Source organism: Pristis pectinata, chromosome 6 (assembly GCF_009764475.1).
Source record: "Pristis pectinata isolate sPriPec2 chromosome 6, sPriPec2.1.pri, whole genome shotgun sequence".
Lineage (NCBI taxonomy): Eukaryota > Metazoa > Chordata > Chondrichthyes > Rhinopristiformes > Pristidae > Pristis > Pristis pectinata.
Genome location: NC_067410.1, coordinates 26,031,118 through 26,053,935, shown reverse-complemented (window position 1 = coordinate 26,053,935; position 22,818 = coordinate 26,031,118). Strand labels below are relative to the sequence as shown.

Below are 22,818 nucleotides of genomic sequence, written 5' to 3'. Positions count from 1 at the left end.
TAAATGGTAAATAATTCAGGGTAAAGAACTGATCTTTGGGCACTCCACTGACCATATCCTTCCAGCCTGGAAAAGACTTGTTTATTCCAACTCTGTCTTCTATGAGATAACCGATCTTCAATCCATACTGATGCACTTCACCTAACAATCATGTGCACTTATCTTGTGCTCTGGCCTTTTACGTGCCACTTTGTCAAATGCCATCTGAAAGTCTACAGGTTCCACTCTATCAACACTGTCTTGATAACATCTTCAAAGAACAAATTGGTTAAACAGGATTTACCTTTCATAAAACTGTGTTGACATGATTTGATCACATTAATCTTCTCTAAATGACAAGCAATTTCTTCTTTGATTATAGACTGTAGCATTTTGCCAACAACAAACATTAAGCTAACAGATCGGTTAGCTTTGTCTTCCTCCCTTCTTAAACAATGGAACCCCATGTGTGATTTCCCAATCCGTCCCAGAACTCAACCAAAACTAACGTCAGGAACCTTTTGAGTTCTAGTAAAATACAAGTATGATTTAACAGGCGGAACAAAAAATAGGACATGTCCTGATTTGATAATATATTCCAGTAATAGTTTGGGATCTTAGTTGTTTGTGTAGATTTGATCAGAAAGGTTCCAAAGAATTACGAAATTACTCATGCATGTTTGCACAGTGAGAAGTAGAAGAAGAATAGGGTGCAGCCTAGTTGCAGCATTGTCTTCTGTTCCACGTATCAGATGCATGTTGTAACATTGCACAATGTTGGCACATAGAACTGGGCGTCTGTGGAGTCAACAGAAAAAGGAGTCGGGAGGAAACAGTTCTGATTGACCTTGTTGCAATGCTGCCCCCTTCTGGTATTCAAGTATAATCAACCTTGAATTCAAAAGTCACAGCAATTTAAGTGCATTTTCACAATAAAACAAGGCAGAAAGTTGCCCAGGTGTGGTTCTGCTAATTAAGTAATCTCAAAAATGACACTCACATTGTTCCATTTTCTTCCCAGTCATAGCCACTAATGACTTCACTTCCTGCACCAACAGCATAACTTCTGGTGTCACCTGATGTCTAGCTACTACTTCTCACCTACATGCTATCTCAATAACAACATCTAAAACTCGGCAACAGTTTCCACATGTGTGCTGGTGACACCAAACTTTCTGCCCCTCTCGATCCCTCAAACACTTGATGTCAGTAATGCTGATAAGACCAAAGCCGTCACCTTTGATCCTTGACACACCAACGCCATCCCTTTCCTTTGTAATCATCTGAAACTGAGCCAGATCCTTCACAACAGTGTTGTAATGTTTGACTCTAAGTTGAGCAATATACAGATATATTAAGGCATATGACAAAAAGTTTGGTTAAATGGGTGTGTTTGAAGCAGCATCTCAAAGAAAACAGTAAGACAGAGATTTGGAGAGGGAATTCCAAAGCTTAGAGCCTTGGCAGCTGAATGCACACCCACTGATGCTGGAACAAATCCACACCTTCACTGAAGTCACCTGTTTTTGCCTTTGTGATATTGCCAGATTCAGACACTGTCTCAGCCCATCAGCTGCTGAAAACCTCATTCATGTCTCCACAATTAACAGACTCCTGAATGGTCTGCCATTCTACTCTTCATGAGCGCATGATCATCCAGAATTCTGCTGTCCATGTCTAATCTCTGTCTGACCCATTCACCCATCACCTCCAGGTTTCATGGCAAACATTTGCTCACTGTTAAACAAAGGCCGATTTAAAATGCTAGCCCAATTCTTACATCCCTAACTCCAAGGTATCAACATTCCCTGTTTATATAATCCCCTCCTTCCCTATAACTTTCCAAAATACTTGTTCTTTTCTAGAATTCTGGTCTCTTGATCCTCCCAGAATTTAACTGTTCCTGCATCCATCGGTGTGCCTTTGGCTGCCAAGGCTCTAAGCTCTGGAATTCCCTCCCTAAATCCCTCAATCTTACTTGCTTTCTTCGAGATGCTGCTTCAGACCCACCTATTTATAACCAAACATTTGGTCATCTGGCTTGGTTTCAGTACCTTTTGCTAGTGCTTCTACGAAGCATCTTGGGACATGTTTGCTACATTAAAGGCACAATATAAATGGACGCAGGTGTAATGGATAAATTTAACTGCATGCTGTCACAAACACTACTTTTAGGGTTGTTGGTCCAATATGCCGCTGTAGTCGGCTTTCATAAAGCTTATCAATACATAAGATTTCTGCATGATTATCAAATGGAAGTTTTTTTTTAAATGACAGTATATTGCATAGGAATCAGCATACAGGGTCTAGAGAATCATTGTGTGATTATGAGACCTCATCTTGCATCATAATGATGGACTTATTGTCATAAAATTTGTGGCAAAAAGGTATCATGACGTGTTACATTTTAAAAATTGATTCGTACTTCAACAATTGATCAACAATAAGTTCTGGTGTTAATCATGCAGTAATGAATGATTAAGTGTGAAAATACCAGAAAGTACTTCTAGTTTGCTTTGGGAGATAGAAAAATCATTTTCTTTTCTTTTAACAAACATCACATTAAAATATTAGTTTTCTGACCTTTTTTGTTCTCACAATTGTTGCTTAACATATAATTCTTAAAAAGACACAAAATGCTTTTAATAATAAGCTGTACGTAGGATGTGGTTTAACTCTGAACCTCAGTCTGAAATATCTTTATGGCTCATCCAGGTGAAATAAGTTACAGTCTTTTTTTTAAAAAGAATTGGCAACAAGAGATTGTAACTTTAAATTCTACCATTGTGAAGTTGTGAAATTTACATCAATAAATCTGCTGACCTGTGAGCAGTAACAGAAAAAGATTGACCATGAGTATTGTAAAAATCTCAGTGGTTTTGAAAGAGCATCCTGCAACTTCCCATGCTTACACAGTCTGGCCAACACACGTTGAGGGCAGGCAGGGTAATGTAGCAGTTAGTGTAACACTTTACAGCGCCAGCGACCTGGGTTCAATTCTGGCCACTGTCTGTAAGGAGTTTGTACACTCTCCCCGTGTCTGTGTGGTTTCCTCCGGGTGCTCCGATTTCCTCCCACATTCCAAAGACCTACAGGTTAGGAGGTTGTGGGCATGCTATGTTGGTGCCAGAAGTGTGGCGACACTTGCGGGCTGCCCCCGGAACACTCTATGCAAAAGATGCATTTCACTGTGTGTTTTGATGTACATATGACTAATAAGGATATCTCATCTTATCCTATCCTCTGAAGGAGGCTGACAATCCTGCTCTGTTAGATGTCATTGAGCCATACAGCAAAGTAACAGGCCATTCGGCCCACCAAGTTCCAACCGTCAAGCATCCATTTACACTCATCCCATTTTACTCTCTGCACATTCCCATCAAGTCCCCTCAGATTCTACCATACTCCTTTACAGCAGGGGTAATTTACAGTAATCTACTGACCTGCACATCTTCAGAATGTGGGAGGAAGCTGGAGCACCCAGGGAAACCCACATGGTAATGGGGGAAAATGTGCAAACTCCACACAGATTAGTACTGGAAATCAGGATTGAACCTGGCTCACTGGAGCTGCGAGGCACCAACCCTACTACCTGCACCACTGTGCTGCCACTCAAGTTGTAAATCAGGACCTATATTTTGTGGGAAGTTGGTGGGGATCCAGATAAAGGCAGTGAATACATGGATAGAACAGTGCACAAATTGGACTCAACTAATGGTTTCCCCAAACCCCAACTCTCCTCCACACCCAAACTGACCTTGTTCCAGATAAACAGGCACAATCATCCTGATTGTGGGGGTCAGATTGGTCAGGCAGTGCAAGACCTCTGCAGCAACTTGGTCTCAGCCAGCAAAGTGTTGAGGCCCCATCTCAGAACACCATGTCAGTTTGTGACTGGAGTCAAAGCCAAGGGTGGAGCTTCAACAAGTGTCAAAGTCTGTCAGCTTTGCATGTTTTTAATATCTCTAATATTCAGACATTTAAATTTAGTAAAATTGCTTTAAATAGTTTTTACAATATTTAAGTTGATTTAAAATGGGTTCAAACACAAACATAACCTTTTGCTTCCTAATCTCTGACCCAGGAATTCCCAGTTAGAACATAGAACAGCACAGTACAGTACAGACCATTCAGCCCATGATGTTGTACTGACCTATATAAACCTACTCCATGACCCCTCCTAACCCCTCCCTCCTACACAGCCCATAACCTTCCATTTTTCTTACATCTGTGTGCCTCTCAGAGTCTTTTAAATGTCCCTATTGTATCAGTCTCTACCACCACCTCCGGCAGTGCATTCCAGGCACCCACCACTCTCTGTGTAAAAAACCTACCTCTGACATCTCCCCTAAACTTTCCTCCACTCACCTTAAACTGATGTCCTCTGCTATTGGCCATTTCTGCCCTGCGAAAAGAAGTGCTGGCTGTCCACTCTATCTACGCCCCTCATAATCTTATACACCTCTATCAAGTTGCCTCTCATCCTGTATCACTCCAAAGAGAAAAACCCTAACTTGCTCAAGCTTTCCTCATGAGATATGTTCTCTTATCCAGGCAGCATCCTGATAAATCTCTTCTATATGCCTCTAAAGCTTCCACATCTTTCCTATAATGAGGTGACCAGAACTGAACACAATACTCAAAGTGTGGCCTAACCAGAGTTTTATAGAGCTGCAACATTACCTAGTGGCTCTTGAACTCAATCCCTCAACCAATTAAGGTCAGCACACCATGTGCCTTCTTAACCACCCTATCAACTTGCATGGCAACTTTGAGGGATCTATGGACTTGGACCCCAAAATCCCTCTGTTCCACCACTATGCTCAGAATCCTGCCATTAACCTTGTCCTCTGCCTTCGTTTGTTCTTCCAAAGCATATCACTTCACACTTTTCCAGATTGAACTCCATCTGCCAACTCTGCATCCTGTCTATATCCCGTTGTAACCTATGACAACCTTCTACACTATCCACAACACCGCCCACCTTCGTGTCATCTGCAAACTTACTAACCCACCCTTCCACTTCCTCATCCAAGTCATTTATGAAAATTACAAAGAGCAGGGGTCCCAGAACAGATCCCTGTGGAACACCACTGGTCACCGACATCCAGGCAGAATATTCTCCATCTACGACCACCGTCTGCCTTCTGTAGGCAAGCGAATTCTGAGTCCACACAACCAATTAGGCTGGGATAGTATTGCACAGGCAGATAACCTAGTGTAATGTTGCTGAAACCCAGCATGCTTTAGCTCTGCTATTGGAATCCTCACTGAGTTCAGCAACGGAACAGAGTGATTGATGTGCGGCACCTGTCACTCAGCTTGTCCTGGATTTATGGTGAGGCCATATAAATCTGGGCAAAGTTGCCTGCTGAATGCAATCAGTTGCCTTCAAAATTGTTGGCTTCTGCCAACATGATTCAAATCCATTAGTTGGCCAATTTTACAATGTGCAGAAAAAGACAATCTTGCATATTTCTTTGTCAATGTCTGTTATATTAATGTGTATGTATGTGTACACCAGTTATCTTGTATCCTGAGACTTTTGACATCTGGGAGAATAAAAAGGAATTGAAAGAAATTGAGCGGTTGAAAGGAAGCAAAGCACAGAAATGGATGATCAAGACAAATAACGAGAGAAACTGAGACAATATGAAAATTGACAAATACAGAATATACAAGAGATCAAGAAAGATGCATCATTGCAATACATAATAATAAAATGAATATTTTAGTCTAACCTTAGATTGCAAAGCAAAATCCTGAATGCATTCAGCGCAACACAAATGATATTCTCCTACTTCCATACATTGAGTTTATCCAGAGAAAGCAGGACAAAATCCTGAGGGGAATAATGTGATATCTTAAAACATTGGTCACAATATGGAAAGGCTGGACTTGTATAGTTAAGAATGGCAATTACTGTAATCTGAAAAATTCAGATGTACTTTCAGTTCCAACTTTGTTTCCAGCATATTACAAAGATTGGATAAAGATGATGGAAGTTGCAAAGGAGAAAGTTGGATATGACATATCACATCATTTTGCTGTACTTTGTTTGAGTAAAGAGGATGATTCTTTAAAAAGTAAGAGTAAAGATTACATCAAGGGAAAGAAATATGCCTCGAACCAGAACCTCTCAGAAAGTAGGTGCTTGTTTTGCTCGGGGAACAGATTTTTTGCCAGCTGGATTAGATTTATTCTACTGAACAGCCATGGAGCCAGTGTCTACCTGCTCACATTCTCTCGATTTGCCTTTAGGCTGATAAAGAATGTTAAACATGGAGTTGATTGATTTGATGTCCTTCAACAAAACTTTGACTTTACCGAAATACATCTAATGCAAAGAAATAATATTCTTATACATATCTTCCGTGTTTCCAGACAACATAGCAGGAGGCCATTTGGCCCCTCAAATCTATGCTGGCTCACAGGGCAATCCCATTCCCCACTCATTTTCCCTGTAACCTATTCTCCCCACATTCCCATCAACTCCCCCTGGATTCTTCCACTCACTTACACAATTTCACAGGGACCAATTAACCCACCAGCCCAGACCTCTTTGGGATGTGGGAGGAAACTGGAGCACCACGGAGAAAACACATGTGGTCATAGGGAGACCCTTCAAACTGCACAAAGGTAGCACTGAAGGTCAGGACTGAACCCTGGTCACTGGAGCTGTGAGGCTGCAGCTCTATTAGCTCTGCAATGGCACTACTTTGCATTTATCCAATGATACTTTACTAACTTAATGGTGCATAATTTTTTGTACAATAGCCCGAAGAAGAAGCCATTGGAAATTAGTCCTACTCTCATGTTCTTCTTCCATTGTCCTGTAATTTATTTCCCTTTTCAAGTTTATATCCAATTACCTTTTTGGGGCTATAATTGAATTTGTTCCCACCACGCTTTTGGGCAGTACATTCCAGGTCATAATCTGCTGCTTAAACAGTGACCATTTGGCACCGGCTGCCATTTAGTGGTAACTGTCTGTGACTGTGCAGTGTCCTCACTTGAAGCTGCTGAAAAAGGGGAATTGGGAAAAAAGGTGAATGTTATTGTCCCAACCCTGTGAAGACAATGTTCTCCATGTGCTGGGATTTTCTGCCCTCTGTTCCCAACCTGCTGAGCTCAGTCATTTTGACTCGGTTACTAAAATGAAAGAAGGGGCTCATCTGCCCAAGGAAGGTGGAATAAGCAGCATAACTTACACACTGCTTTCTGTGGTCAGGCATGGAAAGTTATTGATCAGCTGATACATACAATTTAGATAGCTGCGAGGAGGAGATGTGGAAGAAATCTGATAACATTTATTTTAATGTATTTACATCATATTCAGTTTGTTCTGACTATATTTAACTACAACCTTGCATTTTACAGTACACAATAACTTAGTATACTATCTGTAAATGCATTAAGTTTAAATAAGCTATTCCATTCAGGAACTGAAAATTTGTTCTCCAGTTAAACACTGCTGGACTCTAGTATTTGAAACAATCAGGGGCGAGGAAATGGCTCCAGAAAAGCCTGGACTTCGTTTACTCCTCCAAGCCATGTTACTACAATAGGGCACTGGGTACCGTAACACCCGGACAATGCCCCTGCAGGATTCAGCCCACTGCTGGCTGAGTTTCAGCACTCCGATTCCTTGTGAAGGTGACAGCTCTTAAACTGGGGCCTTCAGCCAGAATTAACCTGTCGTTGAACTTTGTATCAAAATTTGCCGGCACAGATCAAAATTAACCAAAATACCAGATCACAAAAAATGGCAGGGGATTGCATTTCTGGGGCACATGTCAGAGAGCATTCAGCGCAGTACCAATATATCTAGACCACGAGTTTCTTCCATTTTGCAGGATAAAGCCTTTTGAAATGAATGTTTTAACTGAGTGCACATCACCCCCACACCTTCAAACGATTGATTTTACGCGAAGCTTCCCCGACTCCAACCTCATCATAGCCCATTTCTTTTCTGAGTTCCAACCAGACCGGTGGCGCTGAAATATATTAAATGTTGTAGCTGCCACACTGAATGAAGATATTAGTCACAGAAGTTGGATAACAGAAGGCGCTGGCGGAAACTGACCTGCAACTACTCAGAAGAAAGAAGCTGTCTCTATAAATATTAGACAGCTGGGGAAAGAGACGACGGGCACCGCAGAGAGGAGAGAGACAACAGTAGTTAAATAGAGAACAACAGAGGCAGAGAGCAGGGCAGCAGAGAATGAGACCGCAATGAGAAAAAGATACACAGAGATTGAGACAGAAAACAAACGGTTACCACATCGTTTTTCAGTCCAATAATCTAAAATGAATTCCAATGTAAAATCAAGCGTTATTATTTATTACATTGACTCCAAGGATTGATACTGCTGCTATTTAATGCATTCATGAAACGGCTGTATTAATAAATTTCTATGTTTAAATCTAGTTAGATATTATAGACTAGAAGCATGGTAAATTACGCCAGTAGTCAAAATATTTAAATACTGTATTCACAAGGAGCAGTATACTTTGTCATATTTTACTACAAGAATGATTGTGTAAGACTTCTATATGCTTACAAATAAAGGGCCTTATGAGTATTCGAATTTCATTGGAAGCGCCTGGAGAAATGTTTATCACCTAAATCTGCTTTACAGCCAACCACCGCAGCCTATCGCCAGAGGGCGCATCCCAGAAGCAGCGGACCTCACCTCGACCGTTGTCAACAAACCAGATTCTAGAGTTCAGGAATAAACCCTTATTATTAAATAAAGGCAAAGGCGCAAAGATATTTCAGGTTTTAAAAATACCGTGGATTCTTTAGAATGATTCCGTTCGTTTTATTCGAACTTTATATTCAAACTCAGTTTTGTTGAGAGGTGGCTGACCTGAAATGTTCAACACTGTACACGGCTGCTGCCTGCGCTGCTGACAATAACCAGCATTTCCCTTTGCTTCAGATTTCCATCATCTTGTGTTTAAATGAAACATTAATGTTGCATCGGACACTTCCCGGACAAGGACGGGGAGATTAAATGTAAAATAAAACTATCCTGCTGCATCCAAACACCAGCTTGCTGGCGGCGTAGACCCTATCCACACACACAATTCACACCTGCACGATTTCTCTCGCTTGCTCGTTTAGGAGGAGATTGTGCCTCCGTTTAAGCGTTGACTAGGTTTGATGTTTAAATGTCCCGCGTGATTCCTGGCAATGAAGAGCATTCAGCCATGTCTGTTTCCTCACAATGTGGGTTTGAGAGAGTATTGCTCTGGGCCATCGCTACGTCCAGCCCGGGTGCTGAGGAACGGTTTATTGCCCTCAGAGGAGTTCTTAAACTCCAGTCCGCCGAATAGATGTGCAGTCTCCGGTTCCGCCCTGAGCAGTAACTGGCCACTGCGAGCGATGGCGAGGACAGCCATTGAAGCCCAAGTGATAACTTCATCCCATCAGCATGTTTAATCAGACTGGGGCTACCAATATCCCTCGTCAGGGCGGCAGGAAAGCCGGAACTTCAAACTGCATGAAGTCCATTTACTAGAACATCTCTTCTCCTTTTACACCTATAAGCTCCCCATCTGATGAGCTGGTACGGTGATTTTCCCAAATCCCTGAGTTAGGAACTGGGTTGAAATGTGCCTTTTTATCTTACTCGGGACTACACGCGGTTTGCATAGGAGGGGGATCTTCAGCCAACTGTGAGAGTTTCATTGTATTTCAAGTCCTCAGCCATACATTATAACCCAGGTTACTGCTTGTCCGAGTGATATCCCACCCCCACAACCACGTGCACTGCGTGATACCACCGACACCTTTCAATGCAAGTTTCGATAGCCACTGTATTAATGAATCACATGGTACTGAACTTTCCCTGTATTTTCTATGTCATGTTACTTTAAATCATAGCAGTAGCAGTCCAGTACATTCCAATAGACATATGCTTGAACCTCATTTTTCAGCCAGGTTACCATGTTCTCTGTAGATTTTTATTTTCTGAAGACATTATACTAACTTACCCCGACAAAAACACCTTGCTAGAATGCCCACATACATAAGAGATTGGTTTGATTGTATTGAGTTTAGTTTGGCTTCCCTTGATTGAACCAAAGCCCAGGTAGTCGCGCCGACCTCAGTCCAATCATTGCGATGTCGGATGCAGTGTGGATGGTTTTTTCCTCATGGAAATACTTTCATGTAGCAATCACAAAGCACGTGCCCAGTTATTAGAATAAAAGAGACGCTGGACCAATTGTTTCTACTTTACGAGTCTCCTTTGAGACAATATATATCCTCATTATGCCAAATGTTTATATGTCGTGGCAAAGCGATTTTACACTTGCAAAAACAATAAAAAATAAACTTAACTCTCGATAACAATAAGTTTGTTTCACTTTTAACGTTCTTAGTAAGGCATTTTAATGCTCCCTCCAGCTTTCTCATTAAATTATTTTCCTTCTATAAAACGAGAACGTTTCCCATTACTTGTTATTGTAAATCATTGTGTCACCGTCTGAACTGAACCAGAAACCCCCGAATTCTCAGGCGTCGGGGCTGCAGATTATTTGCGAAAAACTCAGAGAAATAACTCTGAGTAAAACTTACCCAGAGCTGGGAACAACTGAAATTGACAAACTATCTGCTTCCTCTTTTGCTCTGTACAGGTCCACCGCCAAACTGGGATTTCAGTGCCGAAGTCCTTTGAAATTCCTTGAAAGAAAGTCCTTCGCTGTTTTTAAACAGGATGGCGTAAATCAACAAGGAACTGGAGCGGATTTAAGCTCTGATCCCCCACACCGCCAGTTCGTCCTTTAAAACATTACGTAATGCCATCGCTATGTTCATTCATTTAACAGGACGAAAAAAATTAACCCCTTCCTTCCATTGTCTTGTATCCCGATAGAAACAGACATGTTTCTAATGATCGCAATCGACATTCCAAGACAGCAAAATACCTCCCCAACTCCTAAATACTTCTCCATTCTAAATTCATTCGGTCGAATATTGGTATCTATATATAATTAAAAGATAGCATTTTCACTTTAATGAATTATGCTTAAACAATGAAATGTAATGTATCAGTGGATAATCCCATTTCCGGCTGAAATTGATTGTGCGGAGACGGGGTTGTTTAGCATGAGAGTTTAGTTTCTGAATTCTGGAGGGGAGTTTGGGTTAGATTACTGGACAAAACAAGCCTCCACCCCGCCCTCACCCCCACCACCAACCAGCCACTCCCAATCAACAACCAAAACAGTTTCAAAGCCAGCTGCTAAAACCATTGTCTGCTCAGTTCAGTGCAACAACTGTATTCGTTTACAAACTACATTGTTTTAATACAGACACCCGCATTCAGAGTTTGACACGATTTTCGATCCAGGCTGGAGCGGGGAGGTGGGGGCTGGTGTTGGCGGGGGGATGTTGCGTTGAGCGCAATTTCAGTACATTTACAAATAAAAATGTTTCAAAACTTTAGAACATGAAAGGTTGGCCTTTGCTCTGCAAAGTTCTGGGAATCAGGCAGCTCGGGACATACCTTGGTCTTTGGGGAGGGGGTCTCGGGCTCTCAGGATGTCCCAAGGCACCTCTCAGACTGACCCCTCGACCCAAACTCCCAGCAACATTCCTTTCACTCAGTTGCTTGGAGCAAATGATGCCTCCGCCAGGAACAGGGGCAGGGCTGTTTGTTTACCATGCAGAAACTGACACGGCTTGCAGACTGACCAACTGCATCTTTCTTCAGATCTCGATTTCATGTTCTGTTTAAAAGCTGCACAACATGGCGAGACGCGTTCAATGATTAAAGTGAAGTTGACCGTATGGCCAACAAAACATAAAGCGGATGAGGCAATTCAGTGCTGATGTTATTGGACTGTAAAACAGTGCATAAAATGCTGCAAGCGGTGGAGGTGAGCTGGTGGTGCTTGCAATGTGAGAGCCCCGGGGCCGAGGCCCCCTGTCCCAGCATGTGCTCTGCGGGATCTGGCAGCTCCGGGAAAAGCTTGCACTGCGGGATCATGAGGAAGGGGCACTTCACATACAGCAGGAGGAATTAAAAAAAACATGAAGTCAGCAGAGTTTGAGGATTTAAGTAGATTTAGTTTTTAGTAACCGTGCAGACGCTGACATATTGGAGCATTACACGCGACTCTGTTCGCATGGTTACAGTTATAATAAGTTAAATGAAACCCCGCCGGGCAAGAACTGTATTTAATATTTAATTATATTAGCCGCCAATAATATTTAAAGGAGCCAGTTCTTGGGTTAAAACTAGCATCGCATGACCTTTTCTTTTACAGATATAGAAGCATTTTCATCACTTCCTCGATTTGCTCAACTTTTAATACATTTTAGACGCATTAAAAACAATTCTGCGCCGTAGAGGTGCAAGCAGCCCTTATAAACATATTTTCTTCAACATTATTTAAACTGAAAATCGTGTTTGTTTTGTTACTCCCTTTTGAGAATGTATCCGTTTATTTTGTACATTTTAATACATTTGGTTAAAACGAGGTCGTGGATTGGACCCTCATTAGTGAGCTATCGTGTACATAATAAATTAGTAATAGTTTTAAGACCATTCTATGTAGTCCCATATCTCGTTTACAGAATACAACAATTATATGCTGCCACATTTGCAGTTGCGTTTGAGACAGTCTGTTGAGCGGCCACAGCAAGTCCTAAAGCAAAACTTTATTATTATAAGGACATGGGTCATGCATCCAACTATCACGCATGACTGTTGTAGAAACATTATGTCATTGACATGTCTGGTTTTACTTAAGACAGTTTCCTTTCTGACGCCGGCGAAGTTAGCTGATCTGCAAAGGTTAGGTTTGATCTTTGGTGAGGATATTTTATTTATCGAAAATAAATCTTTTTTGCTCACGTTAAATTTCATGTTCATTGGAAAAGGCACCAGAAGACATAAAGACTGACCATTTAATAATATGGCAAATGATTGAGAATATATCCCCATGCGTTTCCTCTCCATATGTCGTAAATAAACTGTTTAATTTCATTCGTCATTGATTATCTTTACACTGAGCGATGCCATTAAAAGAAATTGAGAAATGTGATATATTATATATCAACTGTACCCTTACGTCTTTTCAGGTCAAGCCTACAAAAATATAACCTGACGAAGACGTTGAGAAACTTGTTCAGGCGCCCCATCCTATCCACATCATGCGTTTGCTGTGGAATTCAGTTACCACCTCGCATGAACTGATATTTGTTACATCAAATTCATCGCTTTGTACAAGCGAAATCAGACAAAACAACTAAAGTAGAAATTGATACCCTGGGAAAGGGGGGACAACTCTGGGATACTCAGATGTGTTAGAGAAAGATGTTGAGAACTGTTTGCATCATAAAAATACACCGACAGATGTAATTTACAGTGATTACAAGAAAGCATCCCAAATTCAAGCCAAATGCTTATTTGCGGAATTTGCCGAGAAACCCATGTCATGTGCCAACACTTCTGGCTGAAAGAGAATCAATATTAACTTCACCTGAAATTGTTAATTTGCTTATCATTGGACCTACTTACTCAATAACTTATTCACCAACTTGGCCGGGATATAATTACTAATTTTACAAAATACAATGCTTTTAGCACGTCACCTGGGTAATTTAGTGTAATTTTGGCTTGCTTCTTTTTTTAATAAAGGAATTGTATTAGAATTCATCTTTATTCCTAAAGATGCTTCTCTGTATATCAACATCCCTTTTGCTTCTGCTTATTATAGTGCGATACTTGAAAATTGGTCGATATATCTCAAAACTTGCATATGATTAGGTATCAACATACCTTTAATATCATAGAACTGTATTTTAGGTTCAAATGAAAATTTAGATAGAATACGCTGTGTTACAAATGCTAGGATATCTTCAAAGGCTATAGAATAATAAAATATGATTGCAAGTTAAGTATTATACTCAATCATTCTATATGTACGGATGCTGAAGAACACAATTCCTTCCATTTCATGTGTACAGCGTGAAGATGAAGTACTTCTAGGTTTCGTCTAACTCAGCCAGATGTTAATGAAGCTAATTTTACTCTGCCTAAGCAATATGGATTATCCTTGAACTCAAAGGGGCAAACTCATAACATCAGCATGAGGTGTTCCAATTCCCACACCACCATTTTAAATGACACTATTTAAGAAAATAAAAAAAAACATAAATTGATTAAATTGAATTGACTGTCGAAGCTCTTTGAATAGATCACTCACCATCAATCAGGTACACTATATTTGCATCTTTCTTTAAATGAGTGGTATATAACTATAAATGTAGCAAACAAAAATTGATCTATTTCCTGTCCTGTTGGCTATGTTTCCTTCTTGAACTGACGTCCGCATTTCTTGGTCCAGCTGCAACATCTGCTGTCGAGGAGGTTTCAGTCAATGGGTGTGAGCTGTGGGGCAGCTGAAAGTGATTAGTGTCATGGGACTGATCGTCCTAAGAAGATGACATCACTCAGCAACTGGCTAAAAAGGCTGTACGTTCTTCATTCAGTTGTTGTTTGCCAGAGGTTCTGGTGTAAGAGTCAACACCTTAAACTTTTGAGCTGCCAGTGGTGTTTGGGAACATTCTGACTGAATATTGGATACGGGGACACGAGCCCACCTTGCCCATATGTGTTAGGAAGCAGATCAACATTTTATTGAACAAATACATACAGGGATTTACAATAGGTCCTCCTGAGTGATCAGGTGATCATTTTGTTTTACTCCCGGGTGGTCCAGTAAAGCAGCTGACTTCTGCTGGCACCGAAACTCACACATGTTACATGCTGAGTAAAACTCTGATAATTCTTTTGGCAACTCATGGCCACGCTTATTTACAGAAGTTAAATGGCCATTAACCACCCATTAGGTGGTTTATTCCCACATCATACAGAGAATATGTGATCATTGTAATTTAAAGACAGAATTACATCTGCCATTTTGTTCTTGTGTTGGAGAGGCTGGTTGTTTTTGTGTTGTGCTGTTTTTTAGCCACGCACTCAGCAAGTAAAAATAAGGCCGATTTGACTAGAATCGAACCCTGTTGCAAGTTATTGCAGTAGTTATGCTGCATAATTATAATGGGTATTGGACTCTAGAACAGGGCCGAGAATCCGCGGGAAGAATTCTCTGGTCACCTCCTGCCTAACTCAGAGCTGCTTAATGTTGAATTCATTTCAGTTTTATCTCCTCTGGCATCATGAATCCCATCATTCACTGTTTGCTTTCATATCACCAAACATAATCAGAATCATAATAGCCTTCAGTTATCTGAACTAATCCAGGGTTCCTGTATTTATTTGAGCAGGATAATCAAGCTCCCTACTTTCTTCCGAGAAGGCTGATATCACGTCCTGATTATCCAAGGGTTCTACACTTGTGTTTACTGCCTGGATTTATAATATTTCCAGGTTTATCAAACGTATCATCATGGCCAAACTTAAACATGAGAATAACCTTCTTCAAGTATAGGTTCCACTCACAGCATTTTCTCACGCACAGCACACAACTTAAGGACACCTCTGGAAGTAGTTCATTTTCCCTGCAGATATTTCTGTGCTGTGCTGTGCTGTGCTGGGCTGTTAAGCTCAGAAACAGTTACCCTATTCACCACTAATATTGTACTGTAAGTGATCCATGGTGATGTCAATCCAGAGAATGGAAAATGTTAAACAAATCATTTCATACAGGATACAAGTACTGATTACATTTAATCACAAAGTTACAGGCAGATTTCATACAGCACAATTAGTCATATACAATAGCCCTCTCTCAAGCTCTCAAGTTACATGTCATTGTGGAAAGAAGTGACTTAAGTTATCTTATACTATTGAAGGTCAGCACTGCAAACAAAACAGCTGACTATTAAAAGATTAATAATAGCGTGTATTTTGGCCTCAGTGTTGTGGCAAAGTAATTGTACTTGTCAGTAATCTCAGAGAAGGTTGCCCATGAAGATCTATTGAACTCTGGCTCAGATTTGCTCCTGTCTGTTACCGGCAGTTCAAGGGGATCCCTGGACACCATCAGTCATGTTATCATCCATTGGATTCAGCAGTCAATCAGTTTAAACAATGCATCAGGAAGAAGTACTATTTATAATTAATTTTCAGGCACATTAAAGAGCATTAAATAAAGACTGGAACCTACATATGAGATCAGGTGGAAGCAATCATTTTAACAATAAAAATATATAATTTTAAAATTCATTATCTTTTAAAATTCTGCTTCTTCATAGGCAGACCCTTGGGATTGAGGATAACTTGAATCTACTTGGGTTCTGTGGGTTCTACAGTCAGTGATGAGGTGAATGTGGGACCTGCCTACTCTACCCTACGTGTGGTAGGAGGTGACTGGTGGGACACACAGGTTGGTAGTTTGCTCCAAGCATACAGACTCTAAGCTCTCAGTACCATCCCCAATGCTCCTTCTCTACTTTGACTGGTCAGGGATTCATTTTTATCAGGGAGACGTTCAGTACATCTTTGAATTTTTTTCCTCTGTCCACCTGGTAATCACTTCCCATGACAGAGCTCGGAAAAGTGGGTCTGCTTCAGGAATCTGGTCTTGGGGATGCCAGCCTGACATTGCCAAGTGAATGTCACTAGAACCTCGATGCTGGGGAAGTTGGCCTCAGAAAGGGCACACTGACATTGGTTTGATTACCTTTGCAGTGGATTTGGAGGATTTTGAGGAGAGATTATGAGGAGTGTCTTTCCAGTGCCCTGAAATGTTTCGCAAAATATAAGAGCACAGGAATCACTGCAGCAAACTAGACTGTGAGACTCGTGCTGGGTTTGAGGTCTTGTTCTTCAAACACTCTTTTCTTCAGCTGGCCAAACGTTGTGCTGGAGCACAGACGGTGATGGTGAATTTCATCATCAGAGACTGCCTTCGCTGGGAAGTGGTCCATGTTATCCAGGGTCCACTGCTCACCATAGAACTGTATTTTTGGAGTGCAGTGTTATACATTGAGGGAGTTCATAGAGGACTTTTGTGGGCATTCAATATAAGGCCCATCCTTTTGTTTGCTTCAATGAACAAGCTGATGACTTGGAGTTTGAAATGCTTATGTGAAGGAATTACAGGTTAGTTTTTCTGGATCTAGAGAGTTTTCTAAGCAGTAATTATGATTTAATGTGCTGCTAAAAGTTTGGTTCTCATTCAACAGTGAGTTAGGCATTTGACAGTTCAAGTGATTTTGTTCGATTTATTTGTTTAGCACTATAGTGAAGCTTGGTGAAGGAGAGCTGAATCACTGACAGCACACTTGGCATTTCTGTACTAAGATGCACATATTCACAAATGCCAAAATTGGTGTAATTTTTATGGCATAATAACAGTGAACACTGGCAGTTTCACTATCATTATAACTACAAAGTCTGTACTCTGTGTTTTATAAATACATTCATAGGTTAAAATTACCTTTTTAAGATGAATCTTACTAAACTGCACCTTGAATTTCCTATTGTTAACATCTTGGGATACGCTAAGATGCTGCTTTGTATTAGTTGTGCTTTCAGTTCTTCTATATCTTAGTCTGTTTATTAATGCAAAGGTGCTCTGGTTTCCTCCCGCATTCCAAAGACGTACGGGTTAGGAAGTTGTGGGGATGCTATGTTGGCGCCGGAAGCATGGCGACACTTGCGGGCTGCCCCCAGAACCGTCTACGCAAAAGATGTATTTCACTGTGTGTTTCAACGTACATGTGACTAGTAAAGATATCTTATCTATCTTAAATACAAGATCATTGGGCCTACTTACTGTAGACAACAGAAGTACTGTATAGTTGTAGTGGAATTATAATAAAAATAAAGACAATTTGTTAGCTTTCAAAATGTTTAATTCATTTGAGTGTTATGTGCCAGCTGTGGGTCAGTTACCAACACTCTCACTTTTGAATCAGAAGGCTGAGTTCATGTCCCACTCCAGAGACACACTCAAAAATCTAGGTGGACGCTCCTATACAAGTACCACCTGAGTCCTGTGTGGACCGTTGTGCAAACATTTGGATGAGAAGCAAAAGCTATCTGCTCTCTCAGGTCAATGTAAGAGATCCCATGACACAACTTCAAAGCAATTCAGCGACATTATCCCTGGTGTCTGAATCAATATTTATCAGAAAATCAACATCACCAAAAGGCGAACAGTCTGGTCATTATCACTTCTGTTCATGGGAGTTAAGGGGCTGCTGAGTTTCTACATTGTAGTGGCAAGTGCACTTCAAAAGTACTTCAGTGTATAAAGCACGTTGGAATGTCTTGTGATATGAAGAGTGCTTTATTAGTCCTTTTTTCATTTAATTCTGAAACAAGTGTTCGAAACTCAAGAAGCATAAACATCACCATGGAGAGTTATGGATGTTAACTCATTTAATTTGTTGCTGAAGCAGAAATTATCACAGAAGTGTAAACGTATGTGATTCATTTCATTCACACTTTTCATCCAGTTACAGCCAATATTAAATCACCAGAGGTTTCTCATATACTATGCAAGGAAAATTGCTGTGACCTACGCAACATGATGTCTGCTGACAGGTTTCTCTCTCTCCACAGGTGCTGCCTTATTCATTGAGTATTTCCAACATTTTCTGTTCATATTTCAGATTTTGCTACCTGCAGTATTTTTCATTTGAATGTAGCATGACAGTTGTGTCAGAAGAACAGGAGTAGGTTCTCATGCTTATTCAATTAGATCAGGCTGACCTGTACCTTAACTCAGTCTATCCTCCTTGATGCAAATCAGATAATATCCTCGGCTCACAAAAACCTATTAATCTCAACCACAGCAGGTGATTATAGCTATGGTCACCTGCTGTTCCTGCTCCTGACTTTGCAGAGTTTGGGTGGGGAATTTGCAACCGGGACATCATCTTAACATTATTGTGCTGTGGCTTTTAAGAATAATCTCAGGAAACACATGTTCATATAAAGAGCAGTGGAAATCTGAAACAGTGCCAAAAAAACTATTTGAAGATTGAGATTAATAAGTTTTTAATAATAAGCCAAGGATCCAAGCCATTGTCTTCAGTCCTATCACCAGTTCCATCTTTCTCCCTGGTAAACATGTAAAACTGAATTGGATAAAATACAACTGATGAAAGGTTGATTCATCTGATAAAAGGCCATCAACCCAAAGCATTGTTTCTCTTTCCACAAGTGCTACCTTGGTGAGCTTTGGAGTGTATATCTGTGCCATTGCTCATCTCACCTATTTCACCCCAGGATGAGCTTTAAACCACATTTAGCACCTTCTTACTCTTTGCATTCCACCTCCTTTGCAGTAAAAGCCAACTAAAAGCCAAATTCTTAGAAAGAGCCAATGCCTCTGATATAAACTAGCTGAAAAGGACTTTAATGTGACACAGCTACTTCACCACAGGTTCATTTGAGACAAGCCTGTTGCCATTTTTCAAGGCTCTCTCCTTGAGCAGCGGAGTATCTGCCTGTTTCAGGCAGTAGAGCCAGCAACCCGGTTCAATTCTGGCCACTGTCTGTAAGGAGTTTGTATGCTCTCCCCGTGAATGTGTGGGTTTCTTTCCAGTGCTCTGGTTTCCTCCCACATTCCAAAGACGTACGGGTTAGGAAGTTGTGGGCGTGCTATGTTGGCGCCGGAAGCGTGGCGACACTTGCGGGCTGCCCCCAGAACACCTTACGCAAAAGATGCATTTCACTGTGTGTTTCAATGTACATGTGACTAATAAAGATATCTTAACTTATCTTAGATCTTCTAACTTTATCATAAGGTCTTGATTTGCAGAGAAAGAAGTCTTTCTTTTTATTTAGTCACACAGCACAGAAACATGCCCTTTGCCCCACCAAGTTCATGCCTACCGTCAACCACCCATTTTTACACTAATCCTACCCTAACCCATTTTATTCTCCCAACCTTCCCCTCAATTCCACCCCCCCCCCCCGATTCTACCCCTCAGTTCACTAGGGGTAATTTACAGTGGCCAATTAGCTTACCAACCTGCACATCTTTGAGATGTGGAAGAAACCAGAGAACCTGGAGAAAATCTTTGCGGTCACAGGGTGAACGTGAAAACTCCACACAGACAGCACCCGAGGTCAGGACTGAACCTGGGTCACCGGGGCAGTGATGCAGGAGCTCTACTCGTCGCGTCATTCCGCCGCTCTTCTAAGTTCAGTTTTAGGTATTGTGTAGCTGGAGTGCGCACTGTGCATGCAGTCTGCTGTTGATCAGTTTAACTGATGGACCTTAAGAGAGAGGTTGTTCCCAAGACAGCTCAAAAGTGTTTGCAAGTCACATTTTTCTGAAGGCATCGAAGCAGGGCTCGGACTGGGCTTTGTAATGTCTCAAGATTCCTGCGGGCAGCAACAGACCTGTCATCGGAGTTAAGATGTACCCCCAGGGAGAGAGGTTAGGTTGTGCAGAACTGCCTGAGCTCAGAAGCTGCAAGACACACTGCCCTTAACGTTCTGTGATAGGCTGACGACTGGAGTCTAGTAGTCTGCATGTGCAATCAGTGGACACTGCCGGGAAACCCTGTCGTCTGAAGGAGGTGGATTCCAGTGTTACTGATGAGAAGGGGCCTCTGCTGCAAATTTACCGGGGTCAGGAGTGATTCCCTCGTTGAGGAAACCAGTTCATGCCCCTGGGCCACCAATAAACATTCCTGGAGCTACCCCTCCAACAAGCTGCACGCTCCAATGAGAGGACCTCGGCACAAGTGACAATAATAAACCAATACCAATGTGTCTGGGTTTGTTCTCCCAGAAACACCTCTGTATTACTGCCCATTCTGAAAGGGGTTCAGCTCACCGACTCAGTCTGTACCCTGGATACACCGCCCCTGGGAAATATGGTAGCTGCTTACGGGAATGACTGGCGATGTGAGACAACAAACTAAAACCCGAACTGGCAATAACTGTTATCCAGATACTGGCGGAGTTCCAGTTATCAACACCCGTGTTTTTCTTCAATATTTAACACTGAGTGTGGGTTTCCCGACCCAAAACCTCTCTGCTTTCAGAGCCCCATTACATTTGGCTCTCGCACTACCTGTTGCCACGCTGATAAGGGCAAAGTAAGAGCAGTGGGACCGGTTGGGAGGGAGAACTGCGATGCACACACTGGAAGGCAGGAAGCTCCCAATGGGACTTCTCCACTTAGTCACATTGCAGTGCACCGCGGCGCTCAGCTCTTTCGGCTTTTTACGCATCTGCCCAAAGTTTCGCATCGTCGACTCTGCGTTTGCTGTTCAGCTGGAAGCCCTCCCGCCCCTGGAGAGACAGAGCTGCGACGGCTCAGCCCTCGACGGCTGTCCCACTGCAGAGGCACGGCGACAGCCCCGGTCCCAGCCACTGCAGGGGTATCCGCTCGCCCTCAGGACCACGCCGCGGGCACAGCGATAAATCGGTGAGTCGGCCTGTTTGCACGGTCCACAATATCAGTCGGGTTGTGGAAGGGTCACTAAAGGCACCGTATTAATCGTTGGAGGCGACCGGCACCGGTCAGGAGACTTCCCTCGGATCTGGTTTCCCATTGACTCCTGTCCGGGGCGTGCGATGGGATTAATACGGAAGGCTGCCCACTGGTCGGCGTGGACGAGTTGGGCCGAATGGCCTGTTCCCATGCTGTACGATTCCATGTGGACACTTCAGTGAGCGCAGTGTGAAAGGTTCAGATACCACTGACACGTTATTCCAGTGCAGGTGCGCCAGACTATGAAAGGGTTGTGTTTCATCGCTCTGCAGTCTGGGGTCAGAGAGCCTTCGGCACTGGACTTCCAGCTGCTTTTTGTTTCCGCCTGAGATTTAAGAAATTTAGCAAATAGATTTGTATGTCTAAATATTAAAGGGATATTGCTCAGGTCCTTTCACCAAGTGGACAGTGGTGTAGATAATGGTACTGGATCACCAAAAGTATCTGCCCTCGACAGGCAAGTGAACTTAACAACTGACTTAAAACACCAAACCTTTCCATAAAACCATAAGACAAAGGAGCAGAAGCCGGCCATTCGGCCCTTCGAGTCTGCTCCGCCATTCTATCATGAGCTGATCCATTCTCCCATTTAGCCCCACTCCCTCCCCCCCCCCCCCCCCCCGCCTTCCCCTGAACGTTCACTCCATTGCATGTTTTTCTGGTAACTGGCACGGTGGGCAGTGTCCCTCTGAGGCAGATGTTTGCAGAGCTGGGTTGGTAATTCTTGAAGTTGATGTATTTGTTGCACAGATTTGCTATTCTTGTCATTTCTCTCCCAGCAACTCGACCTTCTGTGCACTCATTTTTATATATAGATTCATATTTTTGATGTCCAAACAATTTCTGATTTTTATTTCTCATTTTCACATTTCCATTTGACATAGATGAGGCCATTCTGCCCGATGAGTGCATGCTGGCTCAGAATCCCATCAGTCCCATTGCCCTGTTTATTTCCCTGTAACCTATTCTCTCACACAAGCCTGTTCTCTCCCACGGATTCTTCCACCTGCCACCTACACTAGGATTAACTAACGGTAACCAATCAACCGAACAGCCAACATATCTTTGGAATGTGGGAGGAAAATGGAGCACCAGGGAGAAACCCACTTAGCCACAGGGAGAACATGCAAAACTTCACCCAGACAGCACGACAGGTCAAAACTCAACTCAGGTCACTGGAGCTGTAAAACAGCTGCACCACCCACATCACCCCTGATGAGAGAAGCTGCCCCACTAAACTGGACTGGAAATGACTACCTTGTGCTTAACTAAAAAAATATAGATTGTTGTTTTCTGTTATAGCTTTGCAATTTTGGTGTCTAGAAATTATTGCATGTGTTATTAATATAATATTCCTACGTTGTTTTACCCATGTTAAAATAGAGAATA

General features: G+C 42.0%; 2 protein-coding genes across 4 annotated transcripts in view; one reads left to right on the top strand and one right to left on the bottom strand.

Moving 5' to 3' along the window:
• Nucleotides 1-10,675, bottom strand: part of LOC127572087 (filamin-B) — a 154,387-nt gene extending 143,712 nt beyond the window's left edge. Inside the window, exon 1 of the mRNA XM_052018958.1 lies at nucleotides 10,568-10,675. The gene's annotated coding sequence lies outside the window, so the exon portion shown is untranslated. The remainder of the gene's footprint in view (nucleotides 1-10,567) is intronic.
• Nucleotides 10,676-21,143: 10,468 nt separating this feature from the next.
• LOC127571776 (uncharacterized) overlaps nucleotides 21,144-22,818 on the top strand; it is a 34,613-nt gene continuing 32,938 nt past the window's right edge. For all 3 annotated transcript variants that reach the window (XM_052018473.1, XM_052018474.1, XM_052018472.1), the window contains exon 1: nucleotides 21,144-21,363. The gene's annotated coding sequence lies outside the window, so the exon portion shown is untranslated. The remainder of the gene's footprint in view (nucleotides 21,364-22,818) is intronic.